This window comes from Camelus ferus, chromosome 12 (assembly GCF_009834535.1).
Source record: "Camelus ferus isolate YT-003-E chromosome 12, BCGSAC_Cfer_1.0, whole genome shotgun sequence".
In the NCBI taxonomy this organism is placed as follows: Eukaryota; Metazoa; Chordata; class Mammalia; order Artiodactyla; family Camelidae; genus Camelus; species Camelus ferus.
In genome coordinates, this window is record NC_045707.1 from 57,963,729 (window position 1) to 57,991,109 (window position 27,381).

A 27,381-nucleotide genomic window follows, 5' to 3' on the forward strand; every position below is an offset into this window, starting at 1 on the left:
CTTCAAGTTCTTGTTTAATGCTCCATCAATGCCAGCTCTGAACCTAGAGCTACAGGAATATAAATGTAAAGAAAATCGAATAATTCCTGAATGTGAAGTAGTTTCCGTGTTGGAGAGAGGAGTTTAAAAAAAAAAAAAAAGTTGCCTTGGTAACTGAAAAGAATTTTTTTTTAATGTACTATTATTTTCTCCATTTGAAATGGGAAACAGCCACACAAGGAAAAAGTGAAAGTAGAGGAACTGGAAAAACAAAAGTAGGAAAGGATTTATTCCTCTTAGCACAATGGCTACAGTCAGGCTGAATCACTCTTCCTCTGCATAAACATTCTAGAGTTGTAAGAATAGCCTACCAACCCCAGCTTGAAGGAAAAAGACAGAAGGTTAACTTCTGTAAAATAAGGAGCTTGCTACCGGTTTCCCATAGCACCTGACCGTGGGGTAACAGTGAATTCAGACACTTTCTAGTGGTTTGAAAAACAATGTGCTTTTTAAGGTTGAAATCAACTACAGGAATCTATATGAGGCTTCACTACTAGCACGTTTAACAGAAACAATATTTTAAAATTAACAATATTGCTACCAATAGGGCAGCTAAAAGTCCTGAGTTCTTGGACAAACTTTGAGAGTTCAACCTGTCAATTATAGGATGAAGGAATCCCTGTTTTCCAGACTCAGAGAGATGGAGAATTTAGCCCAAGAGAAAAAGGAAGTTGGCAGGAGGCATGTGTGTAATTGACCCTTTCAGAACTGACCTCTGATTAATGATTTATTCCCACTCATGTAGGGGCAGCAGCAGCAATGGCCACAGAGCACAGGTCCACTAGTGAACCTGTCAGAATCATGTTTCCTTTCTGGAAGGTGACTGGAACCAAACCACTGATACTTCCAACTAAGCAAGCCTCCAGGGGTTCTTAGATTTATCAAAGGAAGGATTAGCCTACAGAGGGAAAAATAAAAGTCACTCTTGAACTGTTGATTTTAATAATACTTTTAAAATATTTTCTACCCCTGGATTGTTCTAGGATATATTGCAAAGGCTTCATAAATCTCCCATTTCCATTAAACCATTTTGAGTAGAGCCAGCCAATTACCATGACTTCCAGGTTTGCTGTCTTATAAACCACATCAGCCTCTGTCCCCCATGTCTTATCAGGGACAAGGTGTGGCTTTATCCCTTAAGGGGTGTATTTCTACAGCACATTTATCTGAAGGTCTGAGACTCCTACAAGAAAAATATCCTTATATACTGTCCACAGAAAAGGAAAAGAGCAGTGGCGAATCACTTAAAATATCAAACAGGGGTATAAATCACTCAGTACCTCTTCTCCTTTTTGCTGATGTAAAGTCCATTTCCATGGAAACAGGGATTAGAAATAGCAACCTATGAGAAACACTGGGTTTATTGGAGCACATGGAAGTTTTAGTTTGATTTTCAGCCAAATCTTGAAAAAGCTAACCTTTGACTAATACCTACATGCTATTCTGATCACTTTTGAGAAGCAATATTATGGATTAAGGGGAAATCACTTTTTTCCACTTAAAGATAATTTTTTTAAAAAAAGCACATGCACAAACTAATTTGAGGATTGGGAGGCACTATAAGATTTGAAAGGCCCTCCTTGGTCATGCTTCCCACAATTTTCTGTCTCTGCTCTACCTAACATAGATGGATGACAACAAAATGATAACAATAATCTGCTCTGATTTGCAGATTTAGTTGCAGGTTGGACCCAGGGTTTTTAATTAATATATATCCTTAAGTGTGAAATCTCCAGACTGTTTTCATTCGCAGACGAAAAAAGTTTGATATAGAAAGACATCAAATAATACTTTATTCTGTAAATCAGATGCCTCCCTGCTTCTTTAAAAAAAAACAGGAAATGGTAAACTCAGATTCATTCTGGGAGGCAGCATGGTACCCTAGAGTAAGCAGACAATCTGTGGTCAGGAAGGTAAGAGTGTGACTGAAATTAAACCCCATAACGTCTGGCAGCTCTCCCCATGCCATTTCTCCCACCTTTATTTGCTCATCCTGCAAGGCCTACTTCAAGACTTCTCTTTTCTCTGAAGCCAGTCCTCCAGGTTTGCAATATACATTTTTTATGGATTCAGTATTTGCAAATTCACCAACTGGCTAAAATGTATTTGTAACCCCCAAATTAATACTCGTGGTGCTTCCATGGTCATTTACGACACGTGCAGAGCAGCCATGTTCCCTCTGTGGTCAAACAAGGCAACACTCTACCTATTGTTTCAGCTGTTCTGTTGTAACCATGTCCTTTTCATCATCTAATTTAATGCCATGATTCTGGCCTTTTTGTGGGTTTTTTGTTGGTGATTTTGCCATTTAAAATGGCCCCCAAGCACAGTGCTGAAATGCTGTCTAGTATTCCTAAGTATAAGAAAGCTGTGATGTATAGAGAGGTTGCATGTGTTAAATAATCTCCCTTCAGATGCTACTTGCAGTGCCATTGGCTGTGAGGTCAAAGTTCATGAATCAACAAAATATATTAAATAAGGTGGAAACCGCAGGCCACAGAGTTATCAGAAGCTGATAACTGATAGAAATCTGTGAGCTTGTCTTACAGAACAAGAGATAAGGGAACAGCCTGTTAAAACCCCTTTGCTGTAAATTACCTTCATTGATGAAGCTCGCTTTCGTTATCTTTTTTTTCCCTTTCTTCCTTTTTTCCTCTCTTTAATTGCATACCTTCCTGGCTTCACACAGCCCAGCTGTTTTACAGGAACTTGGAGTCAGCTCCCATCCAGTGCAAGCCAGCTGAGGCTGGTTGGGACCCCTGAGCCTAGAACTGGGCCTCCACGGGTGTCTGCCGGGTGAATGGCCTTGTGACATCAGAGGACCAGAAAACTTCACTCTCTGATCACGCTAAGCGCCGCCATCTTGAATATGCAGAAAATGCAACCCAGTTGCTCCTGCACAGAACACCTATTCCCTCACCTTTTCCCTACCTCCAATCACCTTTCCCCACTCCTAAGACCACTGTGCTTACCCCATAAAAATCCCACCCAATGAGACTTGTTGGGCAAAGGGACCTGGTTCAGTGACAATGTGCCTTTATTTTTTATATTTTTTAATTTGTATGTCTCATATATATATTCAACAGATTACATAATACTGTTTACAGTGGACTTGAGACCTACTAGCTGGTCCTTGGTGAAGATGTTGGGTTTTTTTGTTTTTTCTTTTCTAGCTTAATTTTTATTGAGGTAATACTGATTTATAACATTGTATAAGGTTTGTATGTACATTATGTTTCTACTTGTGTATACAATACAGTGTGCTCCCCACCAAAAATTTAGTTTCTGTCCATCATTATACAGTTGATCCCGTTTATCCATTTCACCCTCTCACCCCTGCCCACCGCTTACCTTCTGGTAGCTACTACTCTGTTCTCTGTATCTACATGTTTGTTTTTGTTTGCTTTGGTTTGTTCATTTATTTTTGTCTATTTGTTTTTTGTATTCCCCATATGAGTGAAATCATACCATATTTGTCTTTCTTCATCTGACTTATTTCACTTAGCATAATACCTTCAAAGTCCATCCACGTTGTCACTAATAGCGAGAATTCATCTTTCTTCATGGCAGAGTAGTAGTCCATTGTATATATATCACATCTTCTTTATCCATTCATCCTTTGATGGACACTTAGTTTGTTTCCATATCTTGGCTATTGTAAATCATGCTGTGATGAACAGAGCGATGCGTATATCTTTTCAAATTAGTGATATGTTCTTTTATGTTTTATGTTTTTTTGCTTTTATGTTCTTTGGATAAAATACCTAGGAGTGGGATAGCTGGACCATATGGTAGTTCTGTTCTTAATTTTTTGAGGTGTCTTCATGCTATTTCCTTAGTCAGAAACCTTAGAGTCTAGCTGTTGCTGTTATACTGTTTAATTCTTTGTTATGTACTTTTTGACAAATAACAACATAATAATAATAATATCAGCTCTCAGTGATTAAACTCCCACTCTGTGACAGACAAGGAACTGAGAGCTTCACAAACATTACCCCATTTGTGGATGATTCATCTCCCAAATTAGATGGCAAGCTCCTTTTAGTCAGGGACCTCATCATTTTTTACTGCACAATATTGTCTACCACAGAGACAGGCCCATAGAACTCACTGAAAAATTGTGGTTTTGCTGTCTTCACTCTGTCACATATTTACTTAGATGAAGATTTTTGAAAAGTGATTTCACCCAAGTAAATTTTCAACTATAGCTAATAATTAAATCCTAACAATTATATTCCTCATCCCTAGCACTTAGTGGGTACTTCCGATTTTTCAAACACTGTTTAGTGCTATATATGCATAGTCTTATTTTATTCATTAGAATATTCTCTAGAAAAATTGATGATAGAAAGTTTAAGTGACTTTTCAAAGTCATAGCTCCTAAGGGATGAAGTTGGATTTGAATGCAGAGGTTCTTACCCATTTTAAGTATTTTCCCTCTTAAAATCAAAAACTTTCTTAAATTCCCTATAGAAGACTGGATATCATAATAACAAAAACTTAAGTGCTTATTCTGAGCCAAGTGCTGTCTAAGCAACTTGCATACATCAATTTATTTAAGGCTTACAGTAATCTTATGAAATCAATGGTGTTTTTCTTTTACAGTTATAAAGACACTGATACTTGAATAAATGATACTTGCCCCATGTCACCCACCTAGGGACTAAGTAGCAAGACCAGGATTTAAATGCCAAATATTCTGTCTCCAGAACCTGGGATCTTGACCATTTCACAATTCTGCTTTCAACCCACGAGGATACTTTTTCCATCTGTTGATAGATAATGACAAAAGGCAACTGTGAATTTATTAAATAAGTAAGTGAGTTTCTCCCTTATTAACCATAAAATCAGCCATTGTGTTTGAAAAATAGGAGTAACTGAATGTAAGAGATATGTTGTTTATTCTATGGGCATGTGACCAAACACACTTCTGGTCCCTCCACCTCTGGCTGAGATGTGCTTCAAACTGAACAGAACCTACCAGACCCAGGATAGCTGACCACAGTTATTGCCACTACACAATTCTGGGGTCAGGCAGACCCAAGCTGACTCTCAACTCCACCATTTACTAGCTATGGGATATTAGACAACTAAATCATCTTTCTGGGTCTCATTTTTCCACCCCTCTCAAAATAATACTATCTGGCTCAATGACTTGCCGTGAGAAATAAGATAAAATATATAAAGAATTTAGCACAATAAATAATAGACAATCAATCAATGTAGGTTCCTTACCTCCTGGAAACCCCTACTTCTCTTCCAGTAGAATAGGGCACTTGGAGATCTTGGCCAGCTCAGATCAGAAAAGAGTTCACCCCTTTGAACACTGAGATTTGGACTACTATCCACTGTCAATAGCCACATTTCCACAGAAATCATTCCTGTCAAAGTAGAGAAAGCAAGCACTCCTCAGAAAACCAGGACCAGGAGCCCAAGGAGGTAGCACATTGTGATATGTTAGGCACTAATTCCAGAATTAAGACATTTGAGTTTTAACCCAAAACATAGTTCTGGCTGGCTTTAGAACCTTGTGTTAACTATGTAATTTACTTGATCATTCTTTTTTCTTTTTTTTTTTTCTCCTAGTCTGAAAAATAGAGTTATTGTAATGATTATTAAACTAATGCTTCTGCAGTCCTGGGACATGATAGGAGCTCTAGGTAGATGGTCATATTTAGTGACAGTGGCTGTGTGTCTGCCATTGCCTGAGTTCTGTCTGCTTTCATCCTGAACACGGAGGAGGATTCTCCCTTCATCTGCATCCCTCATCCTCTCTCAGGGGGCTTTCAGAACTGTTGGACAGCAGGATGTCCACAGGTGACCCACACTTGAGGGAAGCTGCACTGTGTTCCCTGGTCCTCACCAGCCATGGGAACTCCGTCTCCTCCTTTTCTTTATTACTCCACTCGCTTCACATCTTCCTCTCTCCAATTGCATCTACATGCCTCTCCTCCCTTCTCCCAAACTCATGTCTAATTTTTGGCTCTATAGGCAAGTAGCAAAATCTTTCTGTCTCACGCTTAGGCCAGAAGCTTCTTTGAGTATTTGTTTCTGCTTCCGTTCTAAACCAAGGGTACTGTCAGGTAGCAATGAGAGAGTAAAGAAGAAGATAAATCTACAGGAAACAAATGGATACATCCTTCCACACTTATATATGTGCTTATATGTTATGATATACATTATATATTATATATTTGTATAGTTATGAGTATATATGTATTATATTCTACATATATTCTTTCATTCAACCACATGTATTCTCTGAAAGCCTGCTATGTACTGACCATAATTCTAGATGCTCGATACAGTCTTCACTTTCAAGGAAATTATAGTCTAATGAGAACAGGTAGTAATCAAGGAAACAATTTAATGTATTTATTTCTTTATTTGTTGTCTCTCCCACAATAATAAATAACATAGAAAATATATAAATTTTTTTATATAAAGATAATATGATGGTGGGTTGACCATTTCTCCCATACGAAAAAATAATTCACACCTTCCATTATATTTGACCTTTTCTGTGTGCTCATTCTAATGGTGCTTAAAGAATCCAAAGAGTCCAACCAGGAACTGAACTTTCTCCTTAGTGTTAGGAGGTTCAGATGCAATCATCTGTCCCTTACTTTGGAGGGGATGTCCCAGCATGTCCTACCCACTAGACTTCTAACAATTTCAGTGATGTGGGAACCCCTCTGAATCTTTATAAGATTTACCTTCCATCCTCTGGAATGCATGAGTCTCACTAAAGCCTCCAGTGTACTTGCCACTTTTGATTCATCCCGTCTAATTAGTTTGATCATCTAACTGAATTAGTTTGATGTTATCAATATGGTGGACCATGAAGATGTTTGGCAGAATGTCTAGATTATCCAGTTCCATTTGGACTATATTAAGAGAAAGGGCGAGAGAGTTAATAAGCCCTGGGAAAAGACCATAAATCTATACTATTGTCTGATGCAAGTGAATGTAAACTGTTTCCAGTCCTCCATCCTGATAGGGATGGAATGGAACATTTTCACCAGGTTTATGACCAGATATTATGCATCTGAATTTGTGTTACTCTTCCTCACCTGAGACACCATGTCTGGCACAGTAACAGCAATTTAGGCTGCATCTTGGTTGGGTTTACAGTAATCCACGATTATCTTTCAGGATCCCTCTGGTTTTTGTAGGGGCCAGACTGGTGAATTAAATGGAGACATGATGGGGAAGACATGATGAAGAAGATGTCATTCCAAATACGGAACAATGGAAAAGGTCTAGGATAGAAGAAAGGGGGAGAGATTGTGTTTAATTTTACACATATTGATTCTAAGGTACCTTTGAGGAATACCAAATTGTCAATTGGATAAACATGTTTAGAGGGCAGAGGCCTGATCTGGGCTGGAGATGAAAATTTGAGTCATTACTTAGAGATATTTATTCAAGACATGGGTATAAGAGAAAAATGTAGACTGAGAAGAGGAGAAAGGCTAGGACCAAGCTTTGAAGAACTCCAACCCTCAGTGACCCACAGAGAAGAATAAGCCTGCTATTTGGGCTATTCACGTACTGTTTAAGAGACAAAGGTAGAAGAGCACCTTTTAAAACAATTCTAGTTGGAACAAACCGGTATCATTGTTTTGTAGTATGTCATATCCTAAGAGGGACATTTCACCTTCTATGTTATTCCTGCTCAAAATGCACCACCTGAATCTCATCATGAGGAAACACCAAACTCAAACTGAAGAACATTCTACAAAGCACCTGGCCTTTGAAGCCCCTTCAAAGACATCAAAGGCAAGGAAAATAAAGACTGATGAAACTGTTACAAATTAAAGAAATTTAAAGCCATATGACAAGTATCTCTGATACGTGATACTGGATTGGCTTCTTCACTGGGAGAAAGAGCTACAAAAAACATTTATGAGGCAAATAATGATTGTTTTGGTGTAGACCATGAATTAAATAACATTATTGCACCGATGCTTAAATATTTGATTTTGAGAATTGTAGTGTGGTTATGTGAAAGAAAGTCCTTGTTCTTAAGAAACACAATTATTTCAGGGTAAACAGGCACAACATCTCCAATTTACTCTCCATTGTTTCAGAAAAGAATAGATAGATAGATAGATAGATAGATAGATGCAATGATAAAGGAAATTGGGTAAAATATAAACAATTGATAAACCTGGGTAAAGTCTATAAGGGAGTTTCTTACACTATTCTTGTAAATCTTCTGTAAGTTTAAAATTATGTCAAAGTGAAGTTACCCAAAAGATTCTGGAAAATAAAATATAATATTTTATTAAAAATTAAAAGTAAAATTATTATTAAAAAGTAAAAATAAAAGAGAAGAAGATAAAAGCAAATCTCAAAAAAAAAAAAAAGAAGACAACCAGAGCAAGGAAAAGGAAATATGAGATTGTTCTGGCCCCAAAACTAAGAGAATAAAATATCCCAGGAAAGAGAGTCAACAGCATTAAATCTGCTAAAAGGTCAAGTAAGGTAAGGACTGAAAATATCCTTTAGACCAGGAACACAGACACATTAGTGATCATGAGAACTGGTTTGGGTGGAGTTACAAAATGGAAGCGAGAGTAGAAAGGGTTAAGAAGTAAATGAGCCATAATGAGATGTCACTTCATACCCACTAGGATGGTTAATATCAAAAGGCAAACAATAATATGTGTTAGCAAGGACGCAGAGAAATTGGAACCCTCATACACTGCTAGTGGGATTGTTAAACAGTGCAGCCACTTTGGAAAACAATTTAGCAGTTACTTCTTAAGAATGTTAATTGTACAGTTACTAGGTGACCTAGTAATTCTACTTTTAGGTTACATACCCAAAAGAAATGAACACATATGTTCACATAAAAATTTGTACACGGATAGTCCTAGAAACATTATTCATAATAGTGAAAAACAATTCAAATGTCCATCAACTGATAATATGGATAAACAAAATGTGATATATCTATGCAACAGAATGCTATTTGGTCAAAAAGGAATGCAGTTCTGATACACAGAACAGTATGGAAGAACCCTGAAAACATCCTCTCAAACAAAAGACCCCAGGCACAAAAGACCACATATTGTATGCTCCCATTTATATAATATGTCCAAATTAGGCAAATCCATACAAGCAGAAAGGGTATTAGTAGGAGAGGGGAAAGGGGAGTGACAGCTACATGATAGTGGGTTTCTTTTGGGAGTGATGAAAATATTCCAAAATTGATTGGGATGGTGGTTGTACAACACCGTGAATATACTATACAGCACTGAATTTTACACTTTAAAAGTGTGCATTTTATGCTGTGTGAATTATATCTTCACAAAGCTGTTTAATTCTAAAAGATAATTAATGTTAAGGTCCTTACATTTCTAAATCAATAAATGTTTTTTAAATCTTCTCTTTGCATTAAACCAGGAAAAAGAAGTGTTAAAGAAATAGAGCTAACTAAATTAGATATCTGTATAACACTTGTCTGTGAAAGGTAGGGGAGATGGGGTTACAATGGAAAGGTAGTGAAAAGTGCCTCTTTGGATTTTGAATACAGGAGAGGACATTTAGAACAGTAAACAGCTCTATTTAAACAGGCCCTCAGTGTGAAAATGCGCCTAGTGATATGCGCAATAACTGTATGATATTTTCAATTTTCCAGAGATTGCCTATTTTTTCAAACTAATATTTATATTTTTATCCTTTCCAGCATTAGAAAGTGTGCTAGAACTCAAAAATCTTGAGAACCATTGGACCAGTCTTGCTGTGCCCCAGATCTCCCCAGAGATACTGCATTTCGGATCCTGAATCGATCCCAGCACCTAGAACCATAGCACTCTCCAAGGCCAGTTCTCAGACCCTAGAATTCCAAGTGTCACCAACCCTGGCCTTACCAGTCCTGGTCTTCACCTACTGAGTTAACAGAACTTCATATTCACCTTTGTATTACTGCCAGTTATCACTTATGCCATGACTGAAATTGCAGCTTTTACTTCAACCATCTTGATCTCCAGAACAAGATGCCTCAGTTCACAGCGGTTACTGGGGCAATTCTCCCAGCACAGGAGCATTTATAAGCATTGATCCCATCTCCCACCCTAGTCTCTAGCCTATCTTAGTTAACTGGTTATTCCATGAAGATCCCCAGGATCTAATTAATGATATTCCTATGCTCACTTACTTAAGCTTAAAAACTCTCTGAAATCTTGGACTCTTCTCTTATTGTTCAGAATCAGTCAGTGAATTAATCACTGTGGTAGTTCTTTCTTCTCTTTGGCAGTATTCAGATCTCCTCCACTATCAGGCACATAGAACAATTGCAGTCCCCAATCCCATGATGTTGGCATGACCATGTCATTTCCTTAGGTCAATAAAATGGTAGCAAAAGTTATCTTCCAATAGAAGGATTTACTTGGTAGCTCCTGGTTTTCTAGCTCATTCTTCTCCTGTCACAGTGATCAAAAAGTCCTTGTTGATATGATTATCATAAGGTCAAAGAGTCCCATAATACTGAGCCAGCACAGACAGGACACCTGCCTGAAGAGTCACCTAAATCTGCAAAGTATATACACAAGACATACATTTATGTTGTATCAAGCATGTGAGACTATGAGTTTGCTTGTTAATAAAGTATAGCTATGGCTATCCTGATATCATCACCAAGTTCTATCTAACTGAATATATACAAGTGTATTTATACATCATCAGTGATGATGAAAAACTAGAAACAACTCCAGTATCACCAATAAAGGATTGGCTGAACAAATTATGGTACAAAGGAATAGTGTGCAGTTACTGGGAGGAAACATGTAATGACATTGAAAGATATTCAAGATATACTACTAAGATGGAAAAAGAAGTCAGTTGCAAAATAGCATATATAATGTGATTGCACTTTTGTAAAAAGAAATATATATGCATATATATAACAAATATGATATATACATGTAAATATGGATAGAGGCTATATGCTATTAATATTACTATATGCAGGGTAAAAATCTGTAAGCATGTTTTAAATTTATAGGATATTTTTGCTGTTTAATGTTTCTGTATTGTTAGAATTTTTTTAAACAAGGATCACAGTTTACTTTTATAAACAGAAAAATATATATAACATATTTAATATGACAGTCATATCTTGCCCTTCTTTCTATTTTATCACCTTCAAAGTTCATACATAAGTTTAAAAAAAAAAATAACCCTAAGTAAGAACATACAGTGTCTTTATTTGGTTTGATTTTTTTCTTTTCATTTCATTTGTTTAAAAATACATATTTAGCAGCAGAGCATGGACATGATATTCTACTTGCTTATTTCTATCCCTGAATTCTATGAGATAATTCAAAATTACTTTATTGATGTATTATATTCAGTGCTTTAAATGCCACTTTATTTAGTTATTTGGTTCATCTTGAGAATTCTTTGTTAGACTATGTGAAATGTATGCATTCCAGGTTTGCTTTTGTCATCCAACATTGCAGTGCTACTGGTTAATGTTTTAATTAGGCAATAACTTCGGGCAAAGGAACAGTTCGCCACATAGCTGATAGTTTGTTGTGTCCAAAGTTAATGTTTAAAAATGTAAAATTTTAACGAAATTTTAGAATAGGTTTATTTTTATAAGATTCATTTAATTCTCAGTGTAAATTTCACTTGTCAAATCTATGTAATTCTCTTTTAATAAGAATTACTATTCTCAATTACTGTAAATATAATAAATAGGAGGAATGAATTATCATTTTATATACCTCATTGGCAGTGATGTTTCTAGTACTTCAACCTAAAAAATACCACATGGGGGCCTTATTTAAGCTACTAACCATGTGAAAAATGCAAATTGCAGGGGGGTCATTAAGGGGGTAGAAAATTTTTTCACTTGTTCATATTGGTTCAACCAGTGAACTATTTTAGGAAGCTTTTCACCCTAGAGTCACAAAAACAGGCTCGGATTGCCTGGATTCAAATTCCAGCTCAGTCATTCACTGACCATGTGACCTCAGACAAGCTACTCTACTTCTTTATCTGCAAAATGGGGATAATCATAGTTCATAATCACAGGGTTATTGTGTGGATTAAATGAGAAAATCCAGACAATGCCTTTAGCCTGGTGCCTGTCATTTGGTGACAGTTCAGTAAACAGCTGCTGCTAGTTAGTAACGCTGCTTGTTGATAATGATATTTATATTGAAATTTCTGCTGTTTTTTGTGGTATGTTGATTTTTTACTGGGTCTTATCAGGAATATTTCTCTTGACGGTAATGTCCATCTAGCAATAAACTAAAAATATCAGTTAAAAGTCTCATTTTTGGACGCAATTTTTATTTTTTAGTTTTCCCACTGAGACAAAGTCTACAATAATCTTAATAGAAAACCAAGGCTTTAATATCTTACTAAGTCTTAGAGAGAAAGTACCCAAGAATCACTTGACTTAGTACATTGGAGTTTACTCTTGGTTTACTCTAGAAATGCAGTAACAAGGATCAAAACTGAACAAGAGAAATCAGAACCTTAATTAAGTTTTTAAAATCCTTTAGAATGATGGTGCCTGTGTTACCTTGCTATAGCTAGCATCTCCTTTTTAAACTACTGTAATATTATATTAGTACACTTGTAATCATTTAGAAAATCAGATTAGCTGTAAAGTGTCCATAATCAGCAACATTCTTTCAGGAAATCTGTTTTACACATTTTTTTCCTTCAGAGCGTGCATTCTTTCCCTGCTCCATCACACTTCAGTGGCTGTCAGACATGTTTTTGTAAATTTTTAATAAAATGAGTTTAAAGGACACCTCTAGTCTCTGAGGGGAAAGTCCAGTAACTCATTATTTCTCAAATTGATCCCTGGGAGTTTTTTAAGGGTCTGAGGGTGCTCTGTGGATATTTTTCTTTAATGTCATATGTTTAGTTTGATGTTTAAATAGTGCAATTAAAAAGAGATTGTGGAACACTTGAATGATCTTAAAACTCAATACTGCCACTCAACTTAAGTGCCTGTGTTTGTGCTTGTATTTATAACTACATTGTCAACAAAGAGTAATGCTTCAATTGTCACTAGTTGATGAGAAAAGAACAGAGATTGACTTAATACCTAAATGATGAATCTGTGCCAAGTGAAGTCCAAATGACATCATGGCAGGCTGTGTACAAAGATTTCTTTATAGTCCAACTTGTAAAAAAAAAATGGTGGCAAAATTGAGTCATCATAAAATATGTTATAGGCATACCAAGCTCAAAAGATCCTATCCTTCAACAGTCAGAATTCATATAATAAGTGACAATTTCCTTTCAGCAAAACCTCATCCCTCACATTAAATTAATTATCACTAACTTACATTTTATTGGTTTTGCAGTTTTGTATGAGTGTTAGTTTTGTCATTTAAGTACCATGAACAGTTAGGAGTTTAAATTTAGCTTAATATTTATATATATATACATACTTAATTAATATATTAAAAAATACATCATCAACACTGGGCAGTCCTTAGAATATATCTCAAAATGATGCTATAAAGTTTTAGAATTTCTGTAGCTATATGTATTTTTATTATTTCATTTGCATTGGTCTTTAAAATGTCTTTTTCAAACCTATTTTTCCTACTAAAATTTTTAAATTAAATGCTGAAAATATCCAGCATTCTCTATGGTAATAATAATAGCTAACACTCATAGTGTTTTATTATATGCCAAGCACTGTTCTAATTACTTCTCGTGTATTAACATTTTATTCATCACAACAATACTTTGAGGTACGGTAACCCCATTGCACAGATGAAGAAACTGAGGTAGAGGAAGAATAAGAAATCTGCTCAAAGTCATACAGCACATAAGTGGCAGAGTAGGGAATTCAATCCCAGGGATTTTGCCTACAGGGCCCCTATGCTTAGCCCCTGAATTATACTACCTCTGTAATTTATACATCATTTATAATCTGTGACTCCCCTGAAGTTATTCAAATAGTAAAAATTACATATGTATGACTGAACTATTATGCTGTACACCAGAAATTGACACAACATTGTAAACTGACTATTCTTCAATTAAAAAATAATAATAATAATAAATTACATTCTCACAATTTTACCTTTTAATGGTATTTAAGGTAGGACAACACATTTGATTCCTATAAGATTCCATTAGTCTTACTTTTCAGTAATAACTTGTCTCCAACTTCCTAGCATTTCCTAAAATTGTTCCCTGAAAGTAAAAATACTGCTTATTTTTAAAATAACCACTTATTTGGACATTTCCTTGCTTCAGCTATTTCCATCCACAGTGCCTTGGGGATACTGAGCCCAAAACATTCTGAAGATAAAGAGGGTTAAAAGTTAAAGGAACTTCAGAGTAAATTACAAGTACTTTATTAAAAGATGGGACTGAGTGGAGGAAAGTGTAAGCACTGAGTGTATTAGATATCTAATAAATACACACTTGTACTCATGTTCAGTGGTTTGGAGGAATCTATGGTGAAAAGCAAATTCAGAATCCTTACAGAGAAGAATTGGGGTGGTTACATGCAGCTATATGGTGACTGTCAGTCAGGGTCACATCAGGGAAAGGAGAGCACACTCAAATTAGGCCATCTGTAGAGAGAGTTTAATAAAGGGACTCTTTCTAAAAGAGTGAGTGGGGTCTAGGGACAGCACAAGGGATAGGGTGGTACGTATGGCTAATCACAGGGGGACATGTTTACCATCCTAAGCCTAGACGTGTGGGCAGGGAGCAGTTATCAGAGGCAAAAGGACAGTCTTGTGGAGACAGACACCTGATGGAGGTCACAACCTTTGAAAGAGGGAAGCACCCAAGGGAGACCCCTCAGGGAAGCCACAAGGCAATAAATACCTGATCTCCCTCTCTCCCACCTCTCTTCCACTCTTGCCTGGGCTCGCATTGTCCAAACCAAACCAGAAGTCATAGGACAAGGACACTAAAGTAGCACATACTCTCAAGCTCCTAGGGCACAGAGGAGACGGGAAAATAGTAGACATTGGATCCAGAGAGCAAAAAAAAAAATATCCCGTACCAACACAGCAGTTGATACAAATATTTTACATTTAATCATCAACTCAAGCTCTTATCCCGACCTATTAAAAATAAAATACATTTTTAATTAAATAAGGTATTTGAGTATCATCAGCCAAGGATAGCAAATCACCATCATTATTCTTAGAAATATTTGTGTGAATATATACACTGAAAATGGAGTGAATATGTTCTTCCTCCTCCTAGAGACATGAATTGACACATTTCACATTAGCATTATTTCTGGTTTCCATTCAAAAAAGTAATTTGAAATAGCATTCACAAAATTTCCCAAAGGTTGAATAACCATTATTTTTTAATTCCAGTATATCACAGCATGTTCATCCTTTCTTTCTGGCTATGACAAATGTACATTATGGGTTTTTTTCTCTCTCTCTCTCTCCCTTTCTTTCTTTCTTTCTTTCATATGCCATAAGTACAATTACAAATAATAAAATAAATTGAGAAAATTATTATAACATTAGCATCTTTAGGGCTTTTTCTTATAGCCTCTTTTCATTTCTCTTATTCCTACATTCCTTTCTCAACTTTATTATGACTAGAAGCAAACTGTAAGGGTCGTTAATCAAATAAGGACATTTATGACACACAACACTTTACACCTTTATATAGGGTTTCTATCAGTTCTGTCCAATTTGATCTGGCCATAAGATCACTCATTTTGCATTCATTCATTCACTGCAAAACATTGTTCCAGGTAAGGGAGATCCACAGTGAAAATGACAGACCCCTTACCTCCCATTCTCACTGCTATGCCTTCTTCCTTCCCTGCTCCCTCAGTGAAAATAGTAATAATTGCCACTTACTGAGCACTTATTAGGTAATGTACGTGGTGATGTGTTTTTAATAGAATTAACTATTTAATTCTCACAACCTGACCTGGCAGGGAAGAGACAATATAGCATATCGTCCCGTTCAGCGTCTAGCTCTGCAGTATACTTGCTGTGTTCCTCAAGAAAGTAACTTAACCTCAGCTAAACTAGGCATCAGTTTCTCTTTTTGGGTAAAACTGGGATAATAATAGTATCTTCCCTCTATCTGTAAATCAGGAATCATAATAGAACCTAGCACAAAGAATTCTTGTGACTTTTAAATGTTAATGTATGTAAAGTACATAGACTGGTGCCTTGCTCAATAAATGTGAGCCATTATCATAGTTGGTGTTTTATCAATGAGGAATCTGACAGATTTAAGTTACCTGAACATAATGACACAACTATAAAGAGACTGAGCGAGGATCTCTAAACCTTGGCCTGACTCCATGAATATCCAAGTGAGGTTTTAACCGTGCCAACTACCAATCTGCAACAGATTTTGCCCTCTCAGGAAAACTGAAATAGAAAAAGAAGAAAACCATGCCCTCTGAATAGAGTTTAAAAAGCTCTTCTAAACAGTCTCATCTTTCCCAGAACAACAGTGGAGGGGGAGAGAGGAAAGATTTTCAAATAACTTACTGAAAGGAGGAGAGGGAATAAAAATGACAGAACTTTTAGAGTTAGAACTGAACAATATAGTTGGCAAAAAAATTTCATTTGCTATTTACTCATGCCTCAGGACATAGGTAATATTAAACACTCATCACATCATGCATTACAAAAAGGGCAAACTTCATGGGACTGATCATCAGACACAAGTAGACACAGTCAAAGCTTTTGCTTTTTTGCCAGTATGGCTGCCTTGAGTCAGTATTTTAGTATTTAAAAAAACTGATCATCCACACATCAAATCAGTTCATGAAATTTCTTACTTCTTACCAGTTTGCAGAATCCCAGTAAATGTGAATATTAAGCTTAGTTTTAAAAGGCAAAAAGTACATTTACTTCTAGAGGCATATTCTTCCTCATCATCGATACAGAAAAATAATTTATGTAACTCTGAATGTTGACTGCCATATCACCTCTATATTAAGTTAAAGCCTTCATTCTCAACAAAAGATTATTATTTCCTAAGTACTTACAGATCATAAACTGTGTATGTAGTTCCAGAGGACTTACTTAGAAACTACTTGATATTATATATCTATTAAATAAATCCTGGAGATCTAATTCACTATAGTCACAGTGTGGTGAATATAGATAATAATATTCTCTTATAAGCATCAAACTTGCTGAGACTAGATCTTAATTATTTCCACCACAAAGAAACAGAAATGACAATTCTGTGATGTGATAGAGGTGCTAACTATCACAACAATGGCAATCATATTACTATATATAAATGCATCAAATCAACATGTGGTACACTTTAAACTTATACAATGATACATGTCAAATATATCAATAAAAATATACATTATATACCTATCTAGCCACCACTTTATTTATTTACATGGAGTCCCAGGGATGACTTTTTTTTCCCTGCTTTGATGAACCCAGTGGTGGGAATGGGTGCCCTGGCAAGTGCAGTCCTCACTTGATAAAAATGGGTAGAAGAAACAGCTGGAGCATATGAGCGAGGCAAATAGGATGAAGTAAATATAAGTCAGCTAAACACATGGCGACATCATCTGGGGCATTTTTGCTTGCATATGTTCACATAACATTTCAGCTAGGCTTTAACTTATGCATATCTGTGGGATAGAGGAATCTCTCAAAGAATGAAGAGACTTTATTCAAAAATGTACAGTGGAAAACTGGTCCTCACAATGGGCTTCCTTGACAGAAAATCACTGGGTCGGCAGTATGTATTCCATCACACATGATTTTCTAGGGTTTGATTCAGCTGGTCCAAGTAGGAATAACAATTAGAGCACTGTGCAAAAATAATTGCTTGCTCTGGCACTAATGACTTGCCATGGAACTAACTGAACCAAAATCCACCGCCACCCCCACCCTAGGAAAAATGTTTAAGCAAAAGGATGTGACTATATCTTTGACTCCCATGTCTATGAATTGTGTTTAAGCATCGGCAAGTGAAAGGCAGCCACATTTGGAGCAACGTAACAATGCAGTGCTAGCTGATGTGCCCATTGCATTTGGATAAAGAGAAATGAGAACAAAATGCGCTTGAAAAGAATTTTACTCAGACCAAGATTCTAGTTTGAGGGTGAATAAAGGATATAAAAATTTTGGTCAATGAAATAATAAAAGAATAATACATCTTGAGCTTAGAACATATAAAAGTATCCTCCATACATATAAAAATAAATTCTGCATGAAGGATGCATGTAAGGAATATGATCAAGAAACAAAGAAAACTTTTCTATTCTACTGGGGAAATAATGGACTTATTTTGAGCATATAGGATCTGCAGTTGTCAATCATTAAGACAAAATCAGTTTGGAAAATCATCTGTCAGTATGCACTAAAGCCAACATAGCCATGCCCCATGACCTGCAATTCTACTCCTGGGTTTACAGCCAACAGAAATGGACATAATGTCCATCGAAAGATGTATACAAGAATATTCATTCCATGTATACAAGAATACTCATAGAAAAAATACAGAAAGCAATCCAAAAGTCCATTCAAGAGTAGAACGGACAAATAGCGGTATATTTACATGACAAAAGTACTAAAATGTAATAATAACAATGAATGGGTTTTCCTTACCTCTGGGGTGCTGGGAACATTCTGCTACTTGATCTGTTTTCTGGTTACACAGATGTCTTCATTTTGTGAAATTTCATCAAGCTATTTATTTTTCTCTTTGCGCTTTATTTGTATTTTTCATTAAAAAGTTTACTTAAAATAATGCAGAGCAAACTCTGGATTCAAGTCCTGACTCTATGTCTTAACAGCTGTGTGATCCTAAGCAAGTTAATCTCTCTTAGCCTCAACTTTCCAATTTGTACAGCATGGATAATGAGTGTAATTTATAATTACATAAGCTAATGTGCCTAGCACAAAATATAAGTGTTTAATAAATTTGTGCATGTCATGCGGCAGGCTGATCCCTTCGTATTGAGCTATAGAAGAAAACAACCTGAGAGTTAAAATTTACATCACTGAAGAGAGGCTCATGGCAGATAAGATAAGGAAGAAGACTGTTTCAAAGGAAGAGCTATCAACAATGTCAAGTGCTGCAGAGAGGTCAAGGAAGATAAGGAGAGGAATGATTTGGCAATATGGAAGTCATTGGTGACCTTTATCTGAGCAGACTGAACCAAGTTAGGGGCAGAAGTCAGACTGCAATGAGAGGTGAGGAAATGGAGACATCTAAGTACCTCTTTCAAGAAGTGTGGCTGTGAAGGAAAAAAATAAAGAAGGAAGGTGTCATAGGTAGAGAAGGATATGAAATTGAGATTACTTTTAATGGGAGAGACTACACGTGAAGAACCGATAGAGAGAGACGGATAACACAGGAGACAGAAAGATCAACAGATGTCTACAGGGAAGTGAGAAAATGGAAACCAAAGCACAAGATAGAGATCTTGAGCAAGAGGAAGAACATCTCTTCCCGCTCTGTCCTGGAGGAAAAAAAGAAAGGATGAGTGCAGATGCTGTATCATTAGTAGGTAGAGCAACTTCTCACCAGGTGGTTTCAATTTTCTAAATAAAGTAAAAGGAAGCATCATATGCCAAGAATGAAGGTAGAATTGATAGGATAGTGGGTAAAATGAGATTTTTAAAATATAATTAAATTAAAATAGCTGAGGAGAATGGGAGAGACTTTAACCTGAGATACAAAAAAAAAAAAAAAAAAAAAAGTCAAGCAGTATTAAGGTCCCAGCTCTGCTGTGAGCCATGACTATTTCATGGTGCCAACCTTCAAGCTCATGTGATCTCCAGCAGTACTTTACATCTCTGAGCTATTCTTACAATGACTCTACAATTATTTTTAAGATTCCAGGTGCACAGAGATGACAGATGGTTAAACTGATTCAGGTATGAGTGTTTTGCAAGGTTACTGCAAAGGAAAGACTCATGCTTTCAAATGATAGAAACTCACCTCTAGCTTAAACCTGTTTTCAAAAAAACAATCAGTCTGTATAATTGGAAATTTCAAAATATATCTGTTTCCAGTGGATTAATCACCATCATTGAAAATCTGTCTTTTTCTCCACTTCTTGACTCTGTCCTCCTGTCTGTTGTCTTTTTTTTTTTTTTCAGGCAAACTCTTCTTTTTTGGTGGCAAAAAAGAACACTTGAATCTTAATACATTGTTCCACTAGCCATCTCCACCTCCCCAGCCCTCCAAAAAGGAGAGCATATCTTCCCTGTTAGCTTCAAAAATTACTACTGGAATGACTTCTATTCTATCTTCTTGGATAACAGGCTCACCCCTAAATCAATCATTGTGGCCCAGGAAATTCAGTGCTCTAATTGGCTACCCCTGGAGCTGGTGGGTGGGGTCAGTTCCACTCAAACTACCTGGACTAACAGTGGGGAAAGAATTCTCAAAAAGGAAGGGATGCAGAGATTGCAAAACAGAAAAAAAAAAAAAAAAAAAAAGTATCTCAAAATGTTATCACTTGTTCTCATTCATTTTACTTTCCTAGTGTCTCATTTGCAGTCAAACTAAACATGGTCTTTTAATGCCCAGACCTAATATTATACTCTTTATTTTTTGAATACTCAAACCTAAATCTTGTATTTTTCACTTTCTCCTCTACATATCTTCATCAGTCTGTTCCTTACTTCTCACCCTCTATTCACCTACATTCAAAATACTTATTAATCTTCACTTTCTTAAACCTTTCTTTGACCAAGTTAGTTTCAACATTTAAAAAGCAAAGCCATTTTTATTTTTCAATGAATTCAATTTAATTTATTTATTAATCATTCTCAAAATGGTAATGAGTAGCAAAATCCATTTTCAAACTATCTCTTATATTTAAGGACATAGTATGAAGTAAAATGTGCAGATATCTTGCCGATGTATATTATTCCGTGCATATTTTGGTAAATTTATATTGGCAATCTAAATTTAATCGACTTAATCACAGAAGTTAATACAAATTGGATCTTGTTGCCTTCAATATTTTTCATTGCTCTGAATGGAAAGACCAGTCACTAACATAGCCCATGGAGCTCAGCATGGTCCAGTTCCTGCTACCCCTTGTCATATGATACCCCCTCTCATGCCCCCTCCACTGCAGCCTCACTGGTCTTCCTTTGGTTCTTCATAAATATCAAGCAACCTCCCATCACAGAGCTGTCACACAGGCCTGACAAGTTTTTCTTTTTTCATATTTCAGAGCTCTGCTCAAAGATCCCATCTTCAAAGGAGAAACTATCCCTGACCTCTTTGACAATATCAGTCCATGCATTAATTTTCTATTTTTGTAGCACTGTACTGGGTACCTCTCCTTGACACCTTTTGACACAGTTGGAGCTTTACAATTGATTGTGTGATTACTTCATTATAGTCTCTCATACTGTCTATATTATAAATACCAAGAAAGATAGAGACTGTCTAGTTTTGCTCACTGTTGTATCCCTAATACCCAATACATTGTTTTGCACATTCTCGGTGCTCAATAAAATGAACTCATGTTTAATGACCCAATCAATTTATTTATAAATTTTTGATACAAAAAAAAATCAACTCTTTTCAGTTGATCCCTTGGCTTATGAAGAAAGAAAGAAGACTATAAAAGAAACTGAAAGAATTTTTACTGAGCTCAGGATTTCACCTTGGGGGTAAAAGAAATTATAAGTATATATATATATATACACATTTACTAACATTTATTTTCTAAACATTGGTTGTTTGTATATGTTCTGACTAGATTTTTTTCCAAGCCATTTTTCAAGAGACAAAATTGTAACTGATATGCTTTTCTGTCTGCTATCACCAAGAAGTTAAAAAAATTAAAAAGTCATGCATAATAAAAATTTTAGACCTTGGCCACTGTTTAGCATTGTCTAATTATATGCAGTTTAGTTGTCTGATAGCAAATGCTGTATGTATCTTGGCATCAACATTATTGTTTACATATTACTAACTCCTCATGAGAAACATCTCTTCACTTTGTACCCTAGAGGACTCAATATCTCTCCAGGAGATTTATATATATAAATTGATAATAGTCCTCTTTACAAAATTAAAGATGTTGGCCAACTCCTTCTTTGGCAGCTGTCCAATTTGCATAATTGCATTTGCCTTTCTAAATTTCTCCTGAAGTTTCAGTTGAATAAGGTGTTCTTTTGCATTTGCATTTTGAAAAGGCTTAACTGTGCTGCATGAAACAGCTGCCCCTAGCTGCAGTCTTAGATCTGGCTGGTATTGGTGAACTTTCTGTGTGTTGCAAATTACTTTGAGAATTTTCCAATCAAAGGAAAGCCATTAGTATTCATGCACTTATATGAGCAAAATGTTTAGATTTTGTACATTGTCAATTAGCTACAGTGAGCATTTCTAAAGTAACTTTCCAACAATTCTACTCAGTCAGAGTTAATAGCACATTCAGTAGGGTTTGCTTACTCAAAATTGTGCTTAGGATAACATTAACTTAACAGTCAGAGAAGAGAAACATGGGTAGGTATATTCCTCTTATATCCACCGAACACTCTAATCTAATGTTATCAAATCTTTAAATAAACTAGAAGTCTGAAACTGGAGAAGAGCCGATCTCCTTCTCCAAGACCTGCTATACTCATAGGCACCTTCTGAGAAAACAACCAAATGGAATTCCTAATGCATTACTGACTGAGGTTGGTTGTTTGTGATTAGCCTATGCAGGCCTCAATCAATATACTCCCCAGAAGCAACCAATAGGCTGAACCAATAGTGTCTTTGGTAGCCTGAACCAAAAATTCTGCATATGGACTCTGTATTGAATGGTGGCTACAGCAATCCCACACGGGGCTCTAGCTTAGGACATCTACACTCATTCAACATATACATATTGAGAACATACTCTGGGTCAGGCAGGGCAGCAAGTGGGGTAGACACTGAAGAATGGAGCTTACTAATGGGGAAGTCAAACATTAGTCATATAATCACATGAATGAGTATACATTTAGATTCTAACACACATGCTATGAGGAAGTAAAACAATGTCATGAGAATCTGACTCAATATGAGAGGCTCAAGAAAGTCTTCTCTGAAAAAAAAGAAGCTTGAGCTGAGAGAAAGAAGAAATCAAGGTAAAAAGCCAAAGAATGGGAGAAGAATATTACTAGTAGAGAGAACAGTATTGTGTGATTCTTGTGAGCCATTTAGAAATTAAGAAAAATAAACAAGTCAATAAATTAGTGCCACGGGAATGCAGGGAGTGAGGAAAAGAATAGAATGAGCTGGAGACATAGATGGGAGCCAAATCACAGAAGCCTTTGAGGGTTATGTCCTATCTAAAATAACAATGGCAGGTCCCTGAAGGGATAGGAATTGGGCATAGAGAGGAGGTAACATATTCAAAATTGTGTTTGAAAATATTTCTCTGGCTGCAATGCAATAAACTGATGAAGACAAGATACAATAAACCTCCTAGAAGAAAATATAGGCAAAACATTACCTGACATATATCTCAAAAATGTTCTCCTAGGGCAGTCTACCCAAGCAATAGAAATAAAAGCAAGAATAAACAAATGGGACCTAATTAAACTTACAAGCTTCTGCACAGCAAAGGAAACCGTAAGGAAAACAAAACAACTACCTACAGAATAGGAGAAAATTTTTGCAAATGATGAAACTGACAAAGGCTTGATCTCCAGAATATATAAGCAGCTCATATGACTTGACAAGAAAAAAACAAGCAACCCAATCCAAAAATGGGCAGAAGACCTAAACAAGCAATTCTCCAAGGAAGAAATACAAATGATCAATAGGCACATGAAAAAATGATCAATATCACTAATTATCAGAGAAATGCAAATCAAAACTACAATGAGGTATGTCAGTCAGAATGGCCATCATTCAAAAGTCCACAAATAACAAATGCTGGAGAGGCTATAGAGAAAAGGGAGCCCTCCTACACTGCTGATGGGAATACAGTTTGATGCAGCCACTGTGGAAGACAGTATGGAGATTCCTCAGAAGACTAGGAATAGACTTACCATATGACCCAGGAATCCCACTCCTGGGCATATATCCAGAAGGAAGCCTACTTCAAAAAGACACCTGTACCCCAATGTTCATAGCAGCACTATTTACAATAGCCAAGACATGGAAACAGCCTAAATGTCCATCAACAGATGCCTGGATAAAAAAGATGTGGTATATTAATACAATGGAATACTATTCAGCCACAAAAACTGACAACATAACGCCATTTGCAGCAACATGGATGTTCCTGGAGAATGTCATTCTAAGTGAAATAAGCCAAAAAGAGAAAGAAAAATACCACATGAGATCACTCATATGTGGAATCTAAAAAAAAAAAAAAAAAAAAAGAAAAGAAAGTACATATATACAAAACAGAAACAGAGTCATAGACATAGAACACAAACTTGTGGTTGCCAAGGGGGAGGTTGGTGGGAAGGGATAGACTGACAGGCATATGCAGAATAGATAAACAAGATTATACTGTATAACACAGGGAAATATATACAAGATCTTGTGGTAGCTCACAGTGAAAAAAAATGTGACAATGAATATATATATGTTCATGTATAACTGAAAAATTGTGCCCTACACTGGAATTTGACACAACATTTTAAAATGACTGTAACTCAATAAAAAATTGTTTAAAAAAATAAAATAGACTGATGAAAGAGGTATAGTGGATATGAGGGGATCAAATAGAATGAGTTTGCAGGGGTTCAAACTAAAGAAAATGGTACTGTGGGCTAAAGTAGTGGCAGTAGAAAAGGAGAGAAGTGAATGGATTCATAGGATATCTAGGAGATAAATTTGACAAGATTTGTTACAGAGTGTAGACATGTTGAATTTATGAACCCTTGGAGACATCCAAGTAGAGATATTGAATAGATAATTGGATGCATATGTCAGGAAATCAGAGGTCTGGTCTGGAGGAATAAATAATTTGGGAACCATTAGCCAAGTGATGAAAATTGAACCATGGACATGGACGATACTATCAAGAGAGAATATGTGATAGACACAAAAATGTACCACTGCTCACATCTCCCAACAGACATCCTCGAGCTCTTAGCTCCTTCAGCATCTGCCTCAGCTGAGAGAACTTCTTCATAGGCCTTCACACCATCTCTGGGCATCCCACTTCTGGTAAATAAGTAAGGTAAGAGTATGAAAATTTTAATATAAATAAACTAGAAGTCTGAAACTGGAGAAGAAGAGCCTCTCCTTTAATTTAATGGTGAGTGAGTCCATAATTAAGAATGTCCTCCCCTCCACCCCTGAGTTGCCCAAGCTTTGTTGGGACTACACCAGAGATCAATTTCTTTCTCACAGTTTCACTTGAACGTCTTGCACCCCAACCTCTATCAGAACAACATCTGAACTTGAAGACCGACCCTATAAAAGAGTACAAAATGGAAAGGGGAAAGTGCTTAGAATTAACCAATGAGAGAAAGGTAAATCTCCAAAGTAACAGAGAAGAAAGTGCTAGAACATAAGATGGAAAACCTGGATAGCATGGTGTCCTGGAAGCCAAAATAAACGTGTTTCAAGAAGCAAACAGTGGGTAAGAGTGATCAGGAAAAAATTACTGTAAAATATCCATTAAGTTTAAATCATGGAGGTCATTGGAAATCCTAGCCATGGTTGTTTTGGTTCAATGCTAGAAACAACCACCATACTGAAGAGGGTTGAAGAGTGAGTTAGCCATGAGAAGATGGACTCACCAAATAATGAAAGCTCTTTAGAAAATTTAGATTTAAAGAAATGGAAAAGATTGAAAGGAATTGGAGGGAGAACATGGGAGTCAAGAAAAGGTTGTTGTTTTTAAGATGGAAAAGATATAAACAAGTTTAAATGTGATTGGAAATAATCCAACTGAGAAGGATACATTGAATAAATAGCAGAGTGAAGGTGGAGAGGAGGATTTGGTAATGTAAGATTTCTGATAAGGCATGAAGGGATGAGATCCAACACAGTTGGAGAGATTGGCCCTAAGTGATCAGGAGACTATATTCTATACTAAAACAGAAGGAAAAGAGAAGAACATGGGTACAGATGGAACTGTATGAATTTGGTAGCAGGAAGCTGAAGGAGTTCCCATCTGATGCCTTCTATTTTCTTCAGGAAGTAGGAGGTGAAGTCATCTGCCGAGAATGACGAGGAGTTAAGACTATTTAAGGTTCAAGTAGAGTGTAGAATGCTTAAAAAACAATCATTGAAAATAGAAAGAGAGAATTTACCAGGGAATCATTGAAGAATTGGCAGTTAAGTCTACTTAAATTCTTTAAGTAGAATGTATTGGAATCAGTCTGTCTGAGAAGTGACTTTTTTGGTAGTGCCAAACTGTTAAGTTGTAGATACAGAGCAGGCACATAGATATATTCACCCACAGTTGGGCTTTTTTTAGATAAATGTAAAATCAATGTTTAAGAGACAAAGGCACAAGGAAGTCAACAGTATCAGTGAGAGTGTTATTCAGATAAAGGACTGTGGGATCTAAATTAAATAATGATGGTGAAAGAATGAAAAAAGATAAGAAGGTGGGAGCTGATGGACTGGGAGAAAGTAAAGGGGCTACCACATTAGAGAATATTTCTCCAGATCTGAGGATCTTGTTAATATGAAGAATATGATTCAAGTCTGGAGGGGGGGCCTGAGATTCTGCATTTCTAACAAGTTCCAAGTGAATGCTGATACTGCTGGTCTGAGGACCAGATTTTAAGAAGCAAGGCATTAGAAGTTCAAATGAGATCAAAAGTCATTTTGAATTTGAGAATGGAGAGAGAAAGAGAGATCATAAGAAGAAGACAGAAGCAATAGGAAAAAAGCAGTGGACAATAAATCAGAAAAAGAGAGAAGTAGAAACAAAAGAAAGCTGGGGCATTTGAATTTGAGAGGAGCTCCAGATGCCCACTTCTGTGGGTGGGCAGATGACCAGGTCACCAAAGATGATATGAGATCACTAGAGCTGCAGAAGCTGAACACTGAGCAATGATGAATGGGATTCCATGAAGGACCCTTGTACAGCTGCTAACGAGGCTTCCTCTGTTGCTGTTCATCCCCTCACATCTTTCCAGAATATCCCCATTCACATAAAGTTGCCTGAGTGACTCTCTGTCCTGATCACCCAGGAGAATCTGACTAAAGAAGATGCATTGCTGGTCATGGTCAACTAGATTGCAGTTCAGTGTGGGAGGGATACCCACACTATTATTACCAAATAACTCTATTTCAACTGGACTTATAAGATGAAATTCCAACACATTCCAGAGTCCCAAAAGACAAGATAGGACAATCTGTAAAATGATTAAAAAGAAAAAAGAATGGAGTGGTTTTGGCTTAAACATATCTGAATAGTAAGGAAGGGGAAAGGAAACTATTAGA

General features: G+C 36.3%; 1 long non-coding RNA gene across 1 annotated transcript; it reads right to left on the minus strand.

Annotated features, from left to right (window-relative positions):
* Positions 1 to 3,817: 3,817 nt before the first annotated feature.
* Positions 3,818 to 6,913, minus strand: LOC116667762. The gene is made up of 3 exons (XR_004324798.1): positions 6,756 to 6,913; positions 5,275 to 5,420; positions 3,818 to 4,808 (listed from the first exon to the last, which is right to left on the minus strand). It is a non-coding gene; the product is annotated as an uncharacterized LOC116667762 (long non-coding RNA).
* Between the last annotated feature and the right edge of the window lie 20,468 nt (positions 6,914 to 27,381).